At 35.6% G+C, this 21,048-nt stretch overlaps 1 long non-coding RNA gene across 2 annotated transcripts in view; it reads right to left on the bottom strand.

The window, feature by feature from the left end:
* Positions 1-21,048, bottom strand: part of LOC141487970 (uncharacterized) — a 108,770-nt gene that overhangs the window by 21,076 nt on the left and 66,646 nt on the right. For both annotated transcript variants that reach the window (XR_012468554.1, XR_012468553.1), the window contains one exon: positions 18,758-18,841. This is a non-coding gene — a long non-coding RNA (uncharacterized LOC141487970). The remainder of the gene's footprint in view (positions 1-18,757; positions 18,842-21,048) is intronic.

Raw genomic sequence — 21,048 nt, 5'->3', positions numbered from 1 at the left:
CTAGCTGTGTGACTTTGGGCAAGTCACTTAACCCTGATTGCCTCACATCCAAGGCCATCTCCAGTCATCTTGATTCATATTTGGCCACTGGACTCAGATGACTATGGAGGAAAAAGTGAGGCTGGTGACTTAGCACTGCACTCCCTCACTCAAATCCAATCCATGTGCTTGACATGGCATCACCTCCCCTGATGTCATGGTCTTCTTTGAGAAGGAAGGACAAACATCATCAACATCATCATCATCAAAATGCTAAAGGAATTTTCTTCATTTCTTTTATAAATGAGCTTTTATTGATTACTCAGAAGACCTGAAGAATATTATGCAAATTCAGACTATTGTTATAAGTTAGATGATAACTGAAGTGATATACAAAACTATACCAGAAAAACACCCTGAGTGGAGAAAGGTCAAAGGTTTGCTTTGAAATTTCAAAATATTTGTATCACTGAACTTGACAACTTGAATATAAAACTGATCAGCAATGAGCTAATTAACAAAGAAATAGAGGCAATATGGTCCTTGGACAAATAACTTAGGCTCCCTGTGCTTTGATTTCTTCTTGAAGGGAATGGATGAGATGATCTTGTCTTAGCTCAAAAGTTCAGTGATCCAAGAAGTTTATGATAGAGGGAAATATGAAGAGTCAAAGAATACTGAAAGTTCTTGGCAAAAATGGTATCAATAAGTTTTTAAATAATAAATAAAGATCAAACAAAATTCGATGTGATATCAAAACTTCTTTATAGCTATGAGACTTGGACTTGTTACAAATGTTGCATTTGATTTCTTAGTTTCATCTACATCACAGGGAACTGAAGGCAATATTTAATAGAGAGAAAACACAAGAAACAGGGTTTATTGTACTCCAGCTCTACAGTATGGGACTTTTACAGTAGAAAGATATCAGAAAAAATAACTAGTGATTTCTTTGTGGTCTGCTCAAAGTATCCACAAACCAAACACAGATGGTTGTTTTGTTGTTTATCCTTCATACTCAAAGAGGATCATGACATCCAGAATATGATGCCATGAGGTGAATTGGATTTAAGTGAGGGAAGACTATGCAAAGTGACCAGTCTCATTTTCTCCTCTGGAGTCAGCTGGGTCTAGTGGCCAGATATATTTCAGGATAATTGGAGATGACACTCTCAAAGAGGACCATGACATCAGGAAGGTGATGCCATTACATAACTATCTGCAGGATACAGAGCCTGGCTGCTACATGATAAGAAACAATAGCAAAAGCTGGGTTAGTGTGTCTCAGAATAATCTGAATTTGTTTCAAGAAAATTGTACTGTCTTCAAATATAAGCTCTTTCACTTACCTGTTTTTTTCTTGGAAAAATTTATTAACCCTCTGGATTTCAATTTCCTCACCTTAAAATTAGAGGGATGGAATAGAGGACCCCTAGAGTCCATTCTAGTTCTAAATCTATGCTCTCATTATTAGGTGTTTACAAAGCAGAATGATACAGAAAATCCACAATATTTAGAAAAGATATTCTTCCTGTGCTAAGTAAACTGCTAAGGTTAAACAGGAGTTAGGACATTACTACCAATAGCTTTAATAGTATTGTTATATGATAACCGAATTAGAGAGGAAAAAAATCCAAAGTGATTCCTCCTCTGCTCTAACCTCCTTGGCTTGCTTTAACTCCTGACTCAGAACTCATCTATAAAAAACCTTTCCCAATCCCCTATTAATTCTAATCACTTCCCACTGATATTTCCTATTCATTCTGTATACAGCTTGCTCTGTACATGTGTGTGTGAATATACACATACACATAATGCACACATGTTGTCTTCTCCATTAGATAGTAAGTGCCTTGAGGGAGGAGACTTGCTTTTACCTCTTTGTTAAGTCACTAGGCACACTGCCTAGGTCACAGTAGATGCTCAATAAATATTTATTGGTTGATTAATTGACTAATTGAAAACAAATGCTGTTCTCATTCAAGGGGAAAAAAAGAGATACCAGTACTGTGGTTATTAACAGAGTGATCTATCTTCTAGACTATATACATATAATAAATCTAGAGCTAGAAGGGTCTTCAGAGTCCATCTAGTCCAGTCTTTTCATTTTAGAAATGAGGAAGCTAAAGTACAGGGAATTAAATGATGCAATCACCCAGAAAAACTCAAAGGTTTCCCACTTCAAAGACAGTGGTCTTTCCTGTGTAACGTACTACCTTCCAAATAATCAATAATCAATAAATTGTTAATTAGATAACTTATTTGAGCAAGGTTATAAATGATGGATTGGAGAGAGCAGGAAGTGTGATCTACATGGAAGATAACTGAACTTGATATCAAAAGATCTGAGATCACCTTGATTTTGCTACTTGTTTTCCATGTGACTTAAAGCCTCTGTGTCTCCATTTTCTAATTCTGCAGCATTAAGAAATGTTTTAAAATAGCCTTTATGGTGAGGAGTAGTTTTTGAATTGAGATTAGAAGGACAACTTCTTAAATGGCTTAGTGATACTGACCAGTGATCATTATGGCCTGACCAAGGATGATTACAGAGGAAGTGACAAAGTAGAAATGGCTGAAAGGAATACAGAGGAAGAAGTGATGAAACTTGGTGACTGCCTAAACATGGAAATGGGCAAGGAGGAAGAAAGAGTCAAAAATGAGTTCAAATTTTAAATTCCAACTGAGCTAAGTGCTCTCACCAGGAAAAGGAGAAAGTAAGGGGGAAAGCAGGTTATTTAGAAAAAAGGGGAAAAAAGGACAATGAATGTAGAATCAGAAGGAATTGGTTGAAATCACAACTCTGTTGGCTAATACTGAGGAAAGCAAGTTTCATTAACTCTAAGAGACTCAGTTTCCTCATTAGTAAGAGAAGACTAGAACTTTGAGGTCACCTTCAGCTCTAAAATCTCTAATCTCATGAAGATTATTTTGGTTTATTATTAGCTGAAGATATCTAGGGAGCAATTGGAGATACAGAATAGGACTGGAGGAGAGCTAGTACTCTGTAAATTCTTGGTATTAATCTAGATGAGGCCACCAAGGGAGAGAGGAAAAGAAGAAATGGAAAGAGTGATAAAGACAGAACGTTGGTAATTATCTGTGTTTCAAGGGCTGGAAGCTAATGAGGAGCCAGTGAAGGAGACAAAGAAGCTTTCAGAGACAGGAGATGGACATTGAGAGTTCTGTACCACCGAAGCCAAAGATCTCTGTATCAGAACAATGTCACTTCAAGCAATCATCAGATAAGTCCCATGCCCTACATTTTCAGAGGAGGCAATCAATGCTTAGGATGAGATAGAACAGAGGGGGAGAGACTGGAGTTTATAATGTCAAATCCTGCTTATAGGTCAAAGATGATTAAGAAAAGAAAGTCTGCTGAACTGATAAAAAGGCATTTTGTCTTTAGCATCTTTGGAGATACAAGACTTAATAAAGTAGTGAGGAGGTAAGCCATATCACTAGAGGTTAAGAATTGAGTAGATGACAAGGAAATAATTAAAGACAACACTTCCTAGAAGTTTGGATGTGAAGAGGAAGAGAGAAAGAGATAATGCTAACTTGGTGAGGTGATAATGACTCAATGTATTTGTTTTTAGAATAGTATGAGGGGAAACAGGCATCTTTGCAGAATGAAGATAATGAGGCAAGAACACAGAAGAGATTAAAAATGCATGAGTAGGGGAGAGGTGGTAAATGAGTAAGGGTATGGAAAGGAAGTGAGTTTTTTTGGTTTTCTTTGGACCCCCTAGAGTTACTAATACAGTGCTGGGGCACTCAATAAATATTTGTTGACTGAATGACTCAGACATGAACATAGAATAAGAAAATTCAAATATTTATGATATTAGAAAGAAATAAAGGTCAAACCATATTTTCATCATAATGCCATAGGCAATTTAGCACCAAAATATTTAAATAAGCTATATCCTTGTGTATAAAAATGTACGTATGTATATTTCAGTGCCATATATATGTACTTTCACACATGTGTAAATATAATTAAATTGTGTAAAACAAAAAGTAGCACAGAAATGAAAAAATGCACAAATAAATATAAATTATGTGTGTAGGTATAGGCATATATGGACATCTGCAAATATAAACACATAATGTATATGCCTGTGTGCACATATATGAAATTATGAGGCATGATGAATCCAGAATCAGGAAGAATGACCTCAAGGCCTGTTTCTGAACCTTCTGAGTTACTACACCTTTCAATATCCCCAGGCAATTTTCTATAAATTGCAGAAAAATTCCCATTTGAATTGGTAGAGTCAGTTCCTCACTGAGAACTCTCTGAACAATAAATCAAAGATCCTATCAAAACATGTTTATACATATATGTTACATAATTATATTTGTATGAATGTGAATATAATATATACACACATGCGTGCAAAACATATATACACTGTCACATTCCATATTTGGTGCAAAGGATAACATAAATAAGAGATTCTGGAAAAAGTATATATAAGTTGTGTTATGACAGCAGTGGGGGGAAAATATGCTTTCTAACCTCAAACATTTACCAAATTTTTATATCAAATTACTCAGGAAGACTTTAAATTAAATGTGATATGTGAAGTTGTCCAAAAAGATTTAACTATTAGGAGCACTGCAATAGACTATTATGAAGACAAACACCAGAAAATGTACCAGGTGTTCCCCTTCCTCCCCCACTCCAATTATATCCATTTTACTTCATGAAATTGACTTTATGCACTCCAAAATATTTTATTGCTGTTTTTTCAACAGAGGGAGGACCAAGATTAGAAATCGACTTGTAATGATAATTATGGTATTACAAGTATCATTGTAATAAATTCATTTAATAAGTGATTAGGAAATAGTAATGAGTGATGTTTGTTCCATTATATGAAAATGTGCTAACAGAAGACCAGGGTCAAATGCCATGCTATTACCATAGCTGGCAAGATTAGAATTTAATTGTTTTCATCTAATTTTTTTCTGTTCTCCATTCTCATGACCTGGACTATTGCAATAGCCTTCTAACTGGTTTTCTTGTCTCAGTATCTTCTCCATGGACTTGCTGGTAAATGTTTAACAACCAACTCTCCAACCAAGCATAACCCACTGTTAAATTTAATCTGAGTATTAATATTTTCTCCATTACTTTCTTGATTCTCAGGAGCTAGAAGATAGCTCTAACATACTCCTCCCTACATTACTACTCCAATATTTCTATATAATGTTGAATTAGTGCAACACAATAACTATATCAGAAGGAGCCCAATGGGATTTCAAACCAAAGAATGCCTTGGATGCTATTGCTTATTCAAGGGCTGAAAGGAATAGATTTCTGAAGTGGAGAAAAATGCTGGTAATGGTAATAATGTGCCCCCAGTGGTATGTGTATAGCTATCGTTATACTCTATATTCTGTTAGGAATGTGCCAGGAGTAGGAAGGTCTAAAATGAATGGTATAGAGTAATGATTATGGTATAGAGTAATTATTATGGTGGCACATCTATGTGTGTGGCATATACAGAATTGATTATCAATATTCTTAGATGGTTGGTTAAGTGCATGAGTTGTATCTCTGCCTCTTTGTGTATGTAACTAAATTATATAGGTCCAGAGTCCAGACCAAAAAAAAAAATAACATAGAGAGAGCTAGACGACTTTGCAATCATTCCCCAATGGGTGATTCAGCTTCCTATTGCATATTTGAGTACACTTGCTGAATCCCTTGCACCATTCTTTAAAGACCTGCTCCAATGGGTTCATGGGTATGACTCACAATTGAAGGCATCCTTGGTCATTGATAATTGTCCTAACTTTTGTCTTGCTGCTGGACTTTGATGACTCTTGAAAAGAGAATTATGTTGATGACTTTGTGCAACTCTGCCTCACTTGCATCCAATTCATATGCTTAGTCGAGATATCATCCATGATGTCATTGGCCCTCTTTGACAATGAAGGCAAACAACATGGTACATGCTACTAGATTGACTTTCCTGATGCACAAGTCTGGTTATAGGATCATAGATTTAGAGTTTAAAGGAATTTTAGAGATTATGAGTCCATCTCTCTCTCATATAACAGATGATGAAACAACCCTAAGAGGCTAAATATCTTGCCTTATGTTACGCATATAGGAAGTAGCTGACACAGGATTTGAACCAGATCTTATGACGTCAAGTGCCTAACTTTTTTTTCCCTTCTACATCATGCTACCAGACTTGCTACTGTCCTGTCACTCTAAAAAATTTTCAGTCTCCTAGGACCCCCCAAATAAGGACTAAACTCCTTAAATGACCTTTCAAGGTTCTCTACTATCTAATTTCAGTGTATCTTTACCTTACCACTCATTATTTCATATAGTCCATTCTCCAACCAATCTCAATGATTTGCCATCTCCAAAAAACATCATGTACTTTCCATGATCCTTCTCTCTTGAATCATCTGAATCCATAAAACTATCTTTTATGGACAGGTAAATGGTACAGTAGATAGAGTATTGGGCCTGACATCAAGAAGACCCAAGTTCAAATATGACCTAGCAATGTGACCTTGATCAAATCATGTAACTTCTATTTTCCTTATTTTCATCATCTGTAAAATGGAAATAATAATAGCCCTTACCTTGTGGGATTGTTATGAGGATCAAATGGAACATATAATGTTATAAAAATATTATTATTATTATTATTATTATTATTATTATTATATAGCATGTTCTGGTTTCTATTAAAGATATTTTATTCATGTTTCATTTCCCTACTAGTTGCAAACTCTTGGAGGGTAGGAATCACGTCCTTATATCTCCCCTAGAGTCTAGCACACTGAGTGGCCCAGACTATAAATTCAATCAATGTTTTCAAAAGGAACCATATTTTCTTTTTAAATTAATGTCTACAATGAGGTAATATAGCAGGAGGCACCAAGCTTAACCCATCTGAAAGTTTAAAGGTTGTAGCTTGGCTGTAATACCCATCCTTATGGTAGATGTTAGACCAGGCAGTAATTAGTGATGGGAATTACCCAATACACTGTGAGAACATGAACTTTCCTTGGAAAAGCTGAACTCTGCATTTCTTGGCTTGTGTCCTTTTAATATAGACATCTCTCACCTACTATCACTGCAGATTTATTCCCATATACCCTGGGAGAAAATGCTGGTAATGACTTGATAATACTTGAAGCAGTGGTGGGTAGGGTTCAAGTGGGCTTTTTATTGGCAATTAGAAATGTTCTCCTTATTCATAAAGGACAGGGGCATAAGGGAGTCACCCAAGTTTTGTGAAACAGGTGCCAATGCCAATTTACTGTTGCCAACCCCATCTCGTGCTCAGCTTTAAGTCTGGGATTCAAATGATCCACAAGGAACAAAGCCCTAATTCTGTTATTGGAATCATAAGGTAGTATAGTATCCAGGGCCAGAAAAAAATTAAGTCCACAAGAAGAATTTTTCTTTGAATAGAGGAAACTGCAGGTCATTTGACTGAAAAGATATCTTGTGGGTAGCACCTAGAGACATTACCCTTAGGGCTCTTTAACAGAATTTTCTGCCTTTGAGGCTGAGGGAGCTTGTTGCTTGAGGGTAGACAGACCTTTGGCTAGACAAAGTGGCTCTTTTGTAACTCAGATTTTTGTGGGGGGTGGGTTTTAGTCTGTTTTGTGCTTATTTACACACATATACAGGTACATAGGCACGCACCCTAGAACTTAGTCAGCACTTTCAGGGAAGCATCTGGATCCATTGGCTTGAGGGCCAGACTTGAAATCAGGAAGATCTAATTGAACCTTTGATACTTTACTAGTTATGTTTCTAGAAGCAAGTTACTTATGCTCTTGGAGAAATAAGCAAGGCACTAGGACTTTTATATTAAGATCTGCTCTGGGGTCAAAGTACCTAGGTACACAATCTCATAATCCACAACTCTTCACTCTTACTCTACCTAGCCAATGAGTTACCAAACTTGTCCAGTTTTTCATCACAAGATCTCTTGTATAAATCACCTTTTCTTTCCTTATATAGCACTGTTCTAGTTCAGACCCTTGTCACCTCTTGCACCTTTTAATATGAATATGACTCTTTGACTCAAATACCTCTCTACTCTAATCCTTTCTCCCTTGTTACTATTTCTAGTCCTTTAGTATGGAAGAGAACCACACCAACCAATCAAATGATTGGAAGTTGCAAAATTATGTTTATTATAGTGAAGGGTATGCTATGCAAGCTATTTTTCTCATTTGCCTTAATCAGAATCTTTGCATCCCAGGGCCTGATTTATAGGAAACAAGACTTGGAGATGGTCTGGCTGCTGCAGGAGTCTCTTGGTCTTAAATAGTTTCTATTCTTCCCATATTAGCAAGTACCATAGTACACCATCAGTATAGGGCAAGCACAAAAGGGTGCTATGTGATGACAGAATGAAAAAATCAGGTACATCCTAACCTGTCTCTTGATGGGCTAATCATCAGTAGGGTCTTTCCTCTAAAACTTCCATCTTTTGCTGTCAAAGTGATTTTTCAAAAAATGCAGATCTACTTATGTTATGCTCTTCCCCAACCAACTGCCTTGGTCCCTCAATAAATTCCAATGACTCCCTGTGACCTCTAAGATCAAATTTTTAAAGCTCCTCATAACCTGTGCCAGTGTTATCTTTCTAGTCTTCTTATACATTATTTCCCTCCTTGCATCTTATGTTCCTACCAAAATGGAGTACTTTTTCTCTGTCTCTGAACCTTTACATTGGCCATTCTCCATGCCTAGACTATCGTCCCTCTTCCTCTCAGCCTCAAAGAATCTCTGCACCATTCAGTTTTCTGCAGGAGGTCTTTCCTGGTATCATAGACCTTCCCTTCTTTGTATAGACCTTGAACCTACTTATTTGCTTATACAATTGTCTCTTCCATCAAAGTGTTTGCTCCCAGGGATCAGGAGACTTTTTTTGTCTTTCTCTGTTTAGCAGTGTCTGGCACAGAGTGGGCACTTAATATGTGTTTATTGAGTTACTGATTAATTGGCAGCAACTTAAATTGAGAATGTCAGGAGAGAATTTCCATAGAATATTTTGGGTGCCATGACAATAGACAAGGTTACAAAAACCATAGAGAATAAGAATGGCTTGATTCCATAGCTCAAAACCGAGGTCATACCTTGATGACTGCAAATATTTTGGCAAATGATGCATTGACATCTTTGAGAGTGGGCCTCAGTGCCTCAACACTCCATTAACCTCCTCTCAACAAATTCTTTCACAGGAACATTTTATTCAATGTGACAAAGTCGGCCAAAATGAAGAGAGATTTCTTCAAAAATGTTTCTTTGCTGTTCTGTAGACAGCAGAAACATCTGGGACTGGTATGTGTCCTCAAGCTGTACCCATGCCTTCCCTAAGGATACTCAAGTCTGAGGGAGTATATCCATGGTTTGTAGCCAGCTACTTCTCTGGCTTTATAAGCCATTTTTAAGTGATCTGAGGCTCTAAAGCCAGGACTGTCTGAGATACTTCCATCCACCCCAGGGAATCTTAGGATCATCTGGATCCACAAATTGTTTGTTAGAAGTATGATATCATTATGAATACACTAATGAAGTAATTTCAACTTCTGGCCATAAAGATGGAAGAAATCAGAGCCCAGTCTGATGCTTGTGTATAATCCCCTAAATTGTTTTGAACAGAGTATTTAGCCTGCTGCAAGTAAGCTTATCCCATGGCAGTCAATTCTCTTTGGAATGACTCAGCTGCCATGCTGATGACTCTAATTATTCCCTACTGAAGAAATGTTCTTGTTGCATAGAAATCCCTATTATCTCCATTCTTACTGATTCTAAACAGCTTTCCACTCTTACTCACTTAAACAGCAAATACATAGGAAAATACTTGCAAAAGTTAAAAGTTTTATAAATGACATAGATATATAGAATATCTATCTTACACTACTACACTGTAAAACTGACACTAAGACCTTTTGGATATCCTACATACACTGACAATAGTGCTGAAGAAGATGTTGAAGATCAATGTGTCCAGCCCCCCTAATTTTATATATTAGAAAAAAATTAATTGGAATCAAGGTAGATTTTGGAGGCTTGAAGTGAGGTCTCTGGTAGAGTGTCCTAGGGAAGCTATCTTTGGCCCTCTACTATTTAACATTTTATCAGTGACATAGGAAAAAAAGCATAAATGACATGTTTGTCAAATTTTCTGATAATCCACAAGTCAAAGGATTAGCTAAATAACAAAGTCAGGATCTTCCCCTCCCCCTCAAAAATCTAAATACACTAAGAAAATAGGTCAAATCTAAAAAGGTAGAATTTCATAGTCATTCATGTAAACTCATATGTGGGTTCCAAAAATGAATTTCACAAGGAAAAAGTGGAGATCTTGACATGTAACCAGTTGAAAAAGATGGGGGAAGAGAGGGCAGGAGAGAGGGCAATGGGGGAAGAAAATTTGCAGCTCAATGTTTGTCATCCTTTTGATTGAGAGGGAAGTAGGAATTAGGAATTAATCATTCTAGAGAAGGGAAAAGTGGATAGATTAAAAGAGTGAGCTTCATATATTAGAAGTGCAATCATGGAAAAAAGATTACACATTTTATTCTTGATGCCAGAAAGCAGAACTAGGAATAACGGGCAGAAATTGAACAGAGGGAAATAGATTAATCGAAAGAGAAAATAGCCTAATAAATAGGGTTATCTAAAAAGTAGTGATTGATGGGGTTTGTTTGTTTTTTAGTGGGAGTGGATTCCCCCTCATAGATTTTCAAAGGGAGCCTGGATAACCACTTGTCAAAGATGGTAAGAAGGAAATTCATAATCAGGCATTACTGAAGTACATTATTTTTAGAGCTAGAGTGGGGATCTAATTTTTATCTAGTCTAAATTACGATAGAAAAAGACTCCCTAGTAGAATAAACCCGATAGTGGTCAGTTGGTCAAAGAAAAGAAAAGAAAATCTGAATATCTCCAAGGGAAAAAAAAAAATCCATTCTACTTTGAAGATCTCTAAAGATTGTTCCTGATAGCAAGCCCACATTTGGCTTTTGGTAGTTTCCTCCTATCTTGATTTTGCCCTTTGGGTCCAAGAGAACAGATTTAATTCTTCTTTGACATTAACGCATTTGGATGTTTGAAGACAAATATCAAGTTTTAGTCAATCTCTCTACTAAACATCAACAGTTCCTTTAATGAATGCTCATTATGATATGGACTCAAGGTCTTTGACTCTTCTAGTCACTTCACATTGGACACATTATTATTTAGGTCCTCCTTCAAATGTGTTAACCAAAAAGTAAACACAATATTTCAGCTGTTGTCTAACCTGAGCAGAGTGATACAGGGAGAATGACAGTCCTTCAGTCTTAGAATCCACATGTCTCTAAATACAGACCTTCACTTCAATACAGTTTCAGGGGCTGCTACATCAACCTTCTGATTCTTATTGAGCTTGTAAAGTACACCAAACTTTCTCTCTAATTCTGCACATCCAAAGTTGATTTTTTAAAGACTTTGCATGTATTATTATTGAATTTCAATTAATTAAATTCAGTCCAATGCTGTAATCTCTTTAAATCTTTTTTAGAAACTGACTTTGTTCTAAACTCTTTTGATCTGCTTCTCTTATATTCTCCACCCAGGGCACATTTTTATGTTTATTGACTGCTACTAGAAAATAAATCATAGGAAAGTTTGACACCTTTGCTTTTTGTATGAGCTCATGACTACCTGCACAGGATGGATTTTCTTAGAAGCACAACTAAAACCTTGAAAATTAGAGTCCTGGGGCAGCTAGGTGGCGCAGTGGATAGAGCACTGGCCTTGGAGTCAGGAGTACTTGAGTTCAAATCCAACCTCAAACACTTAATAATTACCTAGCTGTGTGGCCTTGGGCAAGCCACTTAACACCATTTGCTTTGCAAAATCCTAAAAAAAAAAAAAAAATTAGAGTCCTATAATTGCAAAAATGTCCTAGGTCCGAATCAGACTTTTTTTTCTCTCATCCATTTCTCCTTCCTTTACTCTATTATTCAATTATAATGCTCAAAAATTCCAAAGAATTGTTCTAAGAGTAAATGTAATTCCCCATACCTTTTACCTTCCCAACAATCAAAACCCTGGAGATCCTTAAAAATGAGCAAACATCCCTAACACAAATCAAAAAAGGGTGGATTTTCTCTACAAAAGTGGAAATTCAGGGAACTATCTTTGCAGTTGCTACTTCACCATGCCAATAGAGGACTGCAACGTCTCTCTTGTCTCTAACTGTAAGAAATATAATAAAATATGTGACTTATTTGGACATATGGTTCATATGCAGTGGTTTTCTCCTTTTCTTCTCCCCAGGAAAGAATACATATTTACACTCTTTTAGAAATTGTAAGAATTGAAATGGGTAGGGAAAATTAAGCATAACACTTTTTCATTTTAAATTAAAAAACTCAAAGAAACAGCTCTTTACTACTACCTAGTCCATTATCAATTCTGGTTTCACGTTGTCTTAAAATTGGTTGGGGGTACAGTCTAATCCTTTAGTGAAGTAATTTTAAAAATTGCTTAACAGTATAAAGTACAGATGCCTTGTTTATCATTAGAGACTTCTTGCCATGTTGACACTGAAACATAAACAATGACCTTTTGAATAGTCATTTAACCAGTCCCAAATCTATGAGACAATATTATTGTCGAATCCACACGGCTTCATTTCCCCACAGAAACAGTATGAAATAGTTTAACCAAGTCTTTACTTTGCTAAAACCTGGTTAAATTACATCTTGAACTACCAATTTTGTATTACTGTCTAAAAAGAAAATAAGATTAGTCTAGCATGATCTGATCTTGGTGAAACTAAGAATGGGTGGCATCAGATTGCCTGTGAGACCTCTTCTTACTCTGATAGTCTGCATTTCTGTGAGATGACTTGTCCAGGGTCACATAAGTAGTAAGTAGCAGAACCATGATTCAAACTCAAGTCCTCTGATTGAATCCAATTTTAGTTCTCTTTGAATTTGTCTAGAAGTGGAAGGCATGGCCTCTTTTCATAGGACCTTAGATTTAGACCTGGAAGGGAATTTAGAGCTCATTAAATACAGCCTCCTCATTTTCAAGATGATGATCTGAGGCCCAGAGAATTGAAGCTGGTAAGTATCTAACACTCTCCATCAGAAAGTGTCAAGTTTGAATCTTGACATCTAGACAGTGAAGTGGGTAGATATAGAATCAGGAGGAACTATGTTCGAATTCTACCTCAGATACTTTCTTTTGGACTCAGTTTCCCCATCTATAAAATGAAAACAATCATAGTTGTTGTCAGACTTAAATGAAACAATATACATTAAGCAGTTTGCAAACCTTAAAATATCATATAAATGCTATCTTCCCCACCACCACCACCAATATGTCATACTCCTGCTAAGAAATAGCAATCTGGCCTTGGAACTCTCTGACCCCAAAGACAATCTTTAAAGCCATATAATCAAAACACACAAAATAACAAACAAAAATGAAAAGGCCTTTCTCCTTTCTCTCCCTCAGCTCAGAATTATGATAAGTAGCTGGCTAATTTCTCTTGTAAACTTAATTAAACACATCCCACATACCACAGAGCCTTGGTGATAGTATCAAAGCCTTTTAAACCACTTCCTTCTTCCTTATGTCTAATTTTTCCTACTACCAACACATACACACACACACACACACACACACACACACACACACACAAACACTCATACTTTGAGGGGTGTTGCTTGTGTCCAAACTTCTAAATTTCATGTCTTTTCTTTACCTTGGACCCAAGCACACCTATATATTTTTTTCAGACATCAGAGTAAGAAGTTGGTGGTGAATTAGCCTTTTATATGATCTATGGATTGAGTTCTTCCAGGAATTGCCAGTTGCACTTCTGTCTGATTTCAATGTGTTGAGGGAAAGTTATTCCAACCTGAATGTGCTGAAGGAATGAATGTGGCCTCCACATAGGGCATATTTCAGCTTTTCCAAACAACATTCTTGTGCAGATTAGAGGATAATCTGGCAGCCAGACCCAGCCAATTAAAACAGTAATTGAAATGGTCAAAAATGTTTTCCTTGGCAAAATGTAATTATTTTGCTTCTTTTTGCATTGCCTTGAATGAAAAACATACACAGAGAGACATAAACAGGATCAATCCTAATCATTTGAAGCTATTTCCAGTGTTATCTATTCTTATCTCTCCAGATTAAACTAAGGATTGTCACAGACTCGGAATTGAAAACTAGCACAGGGTGGAAAATTCTGAAATAACAAATTACAAATTAATTCTCTTCTGATCAAAGGTTAATAAAATGTTTGGGGTATCTCTGTGTGTGTGACCCTTTTGATAGTGGGGAGATTATAGAAGAATTTGGTAGAAAACAAATACATTAAAAAGTTATTCTTATGACAGGTTTTCTTTTCCTCAGAAGGATATATTTTTAGAAAATAACAGTTAGATCTTTAATACTTTATGAATATATGCTCAAGAGATATGTGTGAGAGCCATAATAAGCTTCTTTATCTACTCATTCTCATCTACTGTTAACATAGCAGTGCTTGAAAGAACATTTAGGGAAGAGCACTACAAATAAAAAAATGACTAGATAAAATTGGTAAACATAATGATTCCAGTTACAAAAGTAGGTTCCATTAAATCAGAGAAAATGAAGGAATTAAATTGGTTACATGTTCTCCTCCCTCACTGCAATGCCTACAACTACTCCACTGATCCCTGACAACCTGTATACTATGCTTCCTACAAAGCCTTGCTCAAAACACAAATAATTTATGAAGCTAAGCAGCTTTTCCTGACAAGACCTATATGTATCTGTTCACTTCATTGGTACCTCCTTAATGGAAGGAGTTACCACACAATAAGTTTTTTACATTGATGAAATAACAGATCAGGATGAGTACCCTCCCTCCCACAAACCACAAATTATTTACTGTTACATCTATAATGGCAAAGACGTCATGCGATGGAAAATCTCTCTAGTTGAAGAAGGATAAAATAACTGTCTATTAGATCAAGTTCCCCAATTAAACTGATGAGAGGACAACATGTTGGGTCATTGTTTGGAAGCAACTGAAGGGCATCTTCCCACAGGAATGTCAGCATGCCCACTGGTACCTTGCTGGTAGAATGCAAGGAACAAACACCTAACACCTAAGCCAATTGAGCTTCAGTTGCCCCTCTTCATGACCTATAGGGGCAAAAAAACATTTTATTGTCTTATAGTTTAAATGGTGATATCAAAAGCCTTAAAGGAGCCCAGTTCCTCAGTGACTATCCAAAAAAAAAAAAAAGCAATAGAAAATGGCTATATTAAAAGAAACAGGACTTGGAACACTACATATTAAAGAGCTAAAGAATTGGGTTACAGTTGAAAATATCATACCTAGCAAAGTTAAACATTATCCTGAATGAAATAAAAATGGACATTCAATAAATGGCCAGATTTTCAGGATTTCGATACAAAAAAACTTGAGTTTAATAGAAAATTTGACATATAAGATTCAAGAGAAATATAAGATAAACATCAAAACCTAATTACAAGGGAGTCAATAATGACAAATTGTTGACTCTTTAGACTATTTTTAGTTCAAAGGAAATATCATTTTTTTTAGGTTATTTTTGCAAGGCAATAGGGTTAAGTGGCTTGCCCAGGGTCACACAGCTAGGTAATTATTAAGTGTCTGAAACCAGATTTGAACTCAGGTATTCCTGACTCTAAGGCCTGTTCTCTATCCACTCTGCTAACTAGCTGCTGGAAAGAATACCCTTTGTTATAGGAAAAAGATAAAAAAGTTATCATCTTATAAAAATGAAGTGTGAGAAAAATAAGACATTAGGAGAGAAAGAAAACCTGCATCAGGAATGGGTTAAAGAGGGAATAATGTAAATGTATATATACATCTGGCTATATGCATATATGTATATATAAAATTCTTTTAAATTCAAAAGAAATAAGAGAGGGAATAGGGAAGATACTGAGTTAGAGGGTGAGAGAGCAGGATAAGGGGGTACATAAGAGAGGGATTCTTGGAAAAGCAGTAGGTTAAGCAACAGGAGGGCAAGGTAGCAAGCTGAAGTAGAGCGGTGAGGAGAGCTGTTGCTTTCAGGAAATGTTTAAAAATGAGAGATACTCAAACTCAATATATAGAAATCTATGAATATGTCTATGTGTGGATATATGCACATTTTAAAATGGATATATGTATGTGTGTAAATATGTATAAATGTATTTTGTGTGTACATATATATATATGTATGTACATATGAAAATATTGTTAAGTATAATATTCTCAAAACTATAATCCTGGAAAAAGGATTGATTTCTTTTCAGAGTACTCAGCCTTCATATCAGTCATCTTGCCAACTTAATAAAAAATTGAGACTACTAGGAATCTCCCCCTATCTTAATTACAAACTCAGGAAAACAATGATCAGGGTTCAGGGAGGCTTGTCCTACCAGGAAGAGACAACAAAAGATCAGATAGTATTGTAAAAGGAGGTTAATAATTATTCCTATTCTCTGTTTTTGAATAAAACTCAGTCTTTCCCAGTTCAAGTGTGATAGGTTAGAGGTAAGATGATAGAGAATAAAACTTAATTTTCTGTCATTTTATTTTAACCCTATATATTTTTAAGGTTTTTACAGTTTTAGGTTTCACAATATCCATGCTTAATTTTAACTTTCCTGGGAGAAGGAGGGAAAAAATAAAGTCAAGAGTGCACAGCAGAAAGCAGATGAAAACCTACAAGCAAGCAAAAAAAAAAAGTTGGACAATTTTGAACACAATGCACATGCAGTACATTGTAGTAGTATTTATTACACAGACTTTCTTGAAATGAAAATTCTTGCTTTATATTTTGAATCCTCTCATGTTTTGATGCACACATGACAATTTATTATTTTGTATTTAACTTTAAAAAATTTAAAAAGAAAGATAAGAAAGACTGTAAATATTTTTAACAGAAATAAAAGATAGCAATAATCAAGAAGTCCAAAGAGAAATATTAATAAATTCCTCCAGGATTGTACAAGAAGATGACTCTTGGCTCTGTCACTTACCTGTGTGATAAGTCAAATTCCTTCTACTAGCCTCTGTTTACTCACCTGTAAATTGAGGGGGAGGGGGAAGGGGTTTGGCAATAAGAGTTGGGTAGCAATGGGAATGAAAAATTAGTGTAGATGTGGAAATAGTTGACTAAAGACCAACTAGATATGGGAGTGGTGAGAGATTGAAGTCTCAGGGTTAGGTACCATTAAAAAGAAAATGGAAGAAAAATAATGAGTTTTGTTTTAAACCTGTTAAGTTTTAAGTTGTAGTAAAAGAATAGTTCCATAGAAATAAATTACTAAATTTAGTCAGCTCTGATACTTGTCACCTGTTATGATAATGGACAAGTCACTTCTTTGTCCTCATCTGCAAAGTGAGGGGGTTGAACTGCATAGTTTTTCTGTTTCTAAATCTATTATACTGTGAATTTACACAGAAAGGAAGAAACTAATCACTTGGTGTATAGTTATAGAATGACAAAGTCAGCTCACTTGTCTAAGAGACTCCTTCCAACAGTCTCTCACTACATTTTAAATTACCTTTATAGAATAATATTGACTACTCTAAATAAAGTCAGAGTCTTAGCCTACTGAAGTCCATCTGCATGGATTACAGACTTTATCAACCACAAGGGAAGCTATTCATCTTCTTCAGTAAAAAGAAGACAGTTAAGTTTCAGTTCTCATCGGTTAGGTATGGCAGCCCAAATCAGAAGTGACTGGAGAATAATGGTTCATTCTCAGAGAGCTAACTATCTTTCACCTTTTTCTCCTTTTGCAGATGGCAATGCTTGTCTTGTTCAGCTAAGGTTTCGTGAACATAGATGTACCCAATCATGTCTCATGTGTTCCACCCATATCCCACTCTGGGAAAACAGCAACAGCTTTGCCTAGATCTCATCTCTAATAAATTTCAGTAGTATTTACTACCAAAAGCATGAAATAACTGTACATAATTTCAAGAAATAATAATAATAATAATAATAGATCAAATCAAATATATTTAAGTATATATATTATCACCGGCTGGGAATTTGAATTCTTAGCAGATTAGGTAAGATGAAACTCAGAAGTTCAAAGAGAATAGGTCAAATACTCAGATTCAACTTTCTTTCACTCCACTGCACACATACATATTTTGTCCAGAGGTAAATTAAAAAAAAAAAAAACCCAGCTAACTTAAGTCAGTCATTCTGGCTGGGAGCCAACAAGCATCTGCCCTGAGGTTCTCCTGCTAGACAGACTCTCTGGAGGGTTGGCTAGTAGAAGTGATTCATGCTACTCTGGATGATTTCTGTTTCTTGCTGAAGGGTGATTAGGTTTGGAGTAGGCAGGGCCATATCAGACAGACTGGATGAGAATGTATCTCTCATCCAGGTGAACCTGCTTCACATGTGCTCCATACCTCTTTCCCCCTCATCTATGCTTTTCATATCACAAAGACCTTCATTCCCTTATACATCATTAACCACAAGTGTCAATAGAAGAAATTTCTACAGTGAAGGATTTTCAGCGCTCTTCCCCTGTAGTCTGAGCTTAAAAAAATACTCAACTTTCAAATGTTCCTATCATTACCTTGTCTACAAAGCATTGTAGATGGAGGCCACAGATGTGTTCATTACCAAGAATAAACTTGTTACACAGATAATTACCATCCCTTTAGTATGAGACCAATACCCACCATTTCTTGGAATCAATGCTAGAATCCTTTTCATTTACCTGGATTTGTGATAGTGGGATCTGGTACATCCTTTCTTTGTTTACTTCAGCTTTCACATTACCCTTATTTTTCTTGCAAAAGACCTACAATTAGAGTATATTATGGAAAACATATTAGAATGGGAGGGAAAAGATCTTCTGGTCCTACCTTTGCCAACAGCTGATGATGTGACCTTGACAAAACACTAGTCTATCTGAGTCTCAGTTTTCCTCATCTATAAAGTGAGATCAGGCTGGTAGTTTAATTTATAAGATTCCTTCTGGATTTGACATTTAGATAGCAGTATTCAGCAAGCCTATTGGGATTATTAGATATGTTTTAAAACTATGTGTTTTGCCTATTTTCATTCAAATGTGAAAATATATGGAAAGATAACATAATTGATTCTCTTTAGGCCTGGGAAATGTGTACTAATTTATTTGAGAAAATAGATTACTTCTTTGTCTTTGAAAGCCCAGTAGATGCTTAAATAAATCTTTGTCTCATCATATCTTATTTCACACCATGACTTTTGTTCTCATCCCTATCCAGGGTTTTATCTATATGAAACATATGACTAATCATTTCAACACCATTCAGAAAGAATTGTTTAAATGATGGTTAAAATTCTTTGAAACAAACAGGTAGTTGATTTCCTAAGTATTCCATGGAAGCAACAAACCAGTTCTCTCACAAATCAGTTTAAAATGAAACACACACACACATGAAATAATTATTCAAAATTTAAGCTGACATAGAACCTTTATAAAGTGCTGAAAGGATTGTAAAGTACTTGAAACTATTACTCATCTAAATTGTCACCATCTTTCTCATATGGCAGTAATTTTGCTAAAAAGGTTGATGACTGTCAACTCTTTACTTTTAAGGAAATCAAAAAATGAGTTACTGGACAGGGTTCATATCCTATGTTCCATTTCCTGAAAATAAGGAGTGTGGTAAAGGGGGTGGAGTGAAGAGCTCTCCAAACCTACCTCACAGACTAATTGTGTGACACAAAATAAGTCACTGAACTTTTATGTGTTTAGATATACTCTATCATCTCCCTACAAAGCAAGAGATTGATTTCAATCTACTCCCAAACTACTAGTGTCCTGCCTCTCAAACTACCATGTATTTATTGTGTATATGGACTATTTTCACATATAAATGTAAACATCTATCCTAGGTCAAAGAATGTTTCATTTTCATTCTGTAATTCTCATTGCCCAGCAAAATATTGGACGTAAGTAGATTCTTAATAAATCTGCTGAAATATGAGACCTTTTATATATCCAATTTTTGAATACTTAAATGTTGTTCCAATGCATCTTTTTTATTATTTTTCCTGTCAAAACTTAGTCATTTCATATCTTTTTCCAGAACCTCTTCTAAGTTGGAGAATCAATAATGAAAGAGCTGCAGTTTTAGACCAGATCATTCCTTCACTATTTGTTCCTCCTTTCTCTGCTCTTCAACTTTTTTTTAGGTATTTTTTGTAAGGCAAATGGGGTTAAGTGACTTGCCCAAGGCCACACAGCTAGTTAATTATTAAGTGTCTGAGAACAGATTTGAACTTAGGTAACCCTGACTCCAGGGCCAATGTTCTATCCACTGTGCCGCCTAGCCACCCTGCTTTTCAACTTCTAAATAAGAATACTTGGATCACTTTAAAGTGAATACATAATTATGGGTACTAATGAGTATAGAAGTCCAAATGTGATAATGGATGTAAAAATAAAGGGGAGCAACAATAGTCTTAGTATAGTATTAATCTTAAAAATATTTTAACTTAAAAACTGAAATCAGACTCTTTAGTATATCCCACATTTTGTGAACTTTAACCTGCTATGAAAATGCAAACTATTATTCTATTATTGTGTATCTTAGAGTTTTGTTATTTGTTAAAGTATATGGGTATCCATCAAAAATATTTATTCATCACCTCCTATATACTAGTCACTATGCTTTGAACCGGAAGGAATCTTAGTTGTCTTTAGTCTGAATACCTCATTTTACAGATGAGAAAACTAAGACCAAGAGATTTTCTATCAAGGTTGCAAAGGTTGCAAATGGTAGATCAGATTTGAACTCTGACAATGAAAACCCAGTATTCTTTCCACTGGAGTGGGCTAGAAAAGGAGGGAAGTAAAGAAACTAAAAAAAAAAAAAAAAAAAAAAATGGAAGAGAGTATATATATATATATATATATATATACTGAGATGAAAGTCTGCCAATTGAGATGATTTGGAAACAAAGTTTTTCTGAAGGGGCAATGCTTGAACAAAGTTTGCTTTCACATGAGCACCTTCA

Source organism: Macrotis lagotis, chromosome 5 (assembly GCF_037893015.1).
Source record: "Macrotis lagotis isolate mMagLag1 chromosome 5, bilby.v1.9.chrom.fasta, whole genome shotgun sequence".
Classification (NCBI taxonomy): Eukaryota; Metazoa; Chordata; class Mammalia; order Peramelemorphia; family Peramelidae; genus Macrotis; species Macrotis lagotis.
The sequence above is the reverse complement of the archived record's forward strand: the minus strand, read 5'-3'. Positions and strand labels throughout refer to the sequence as shown.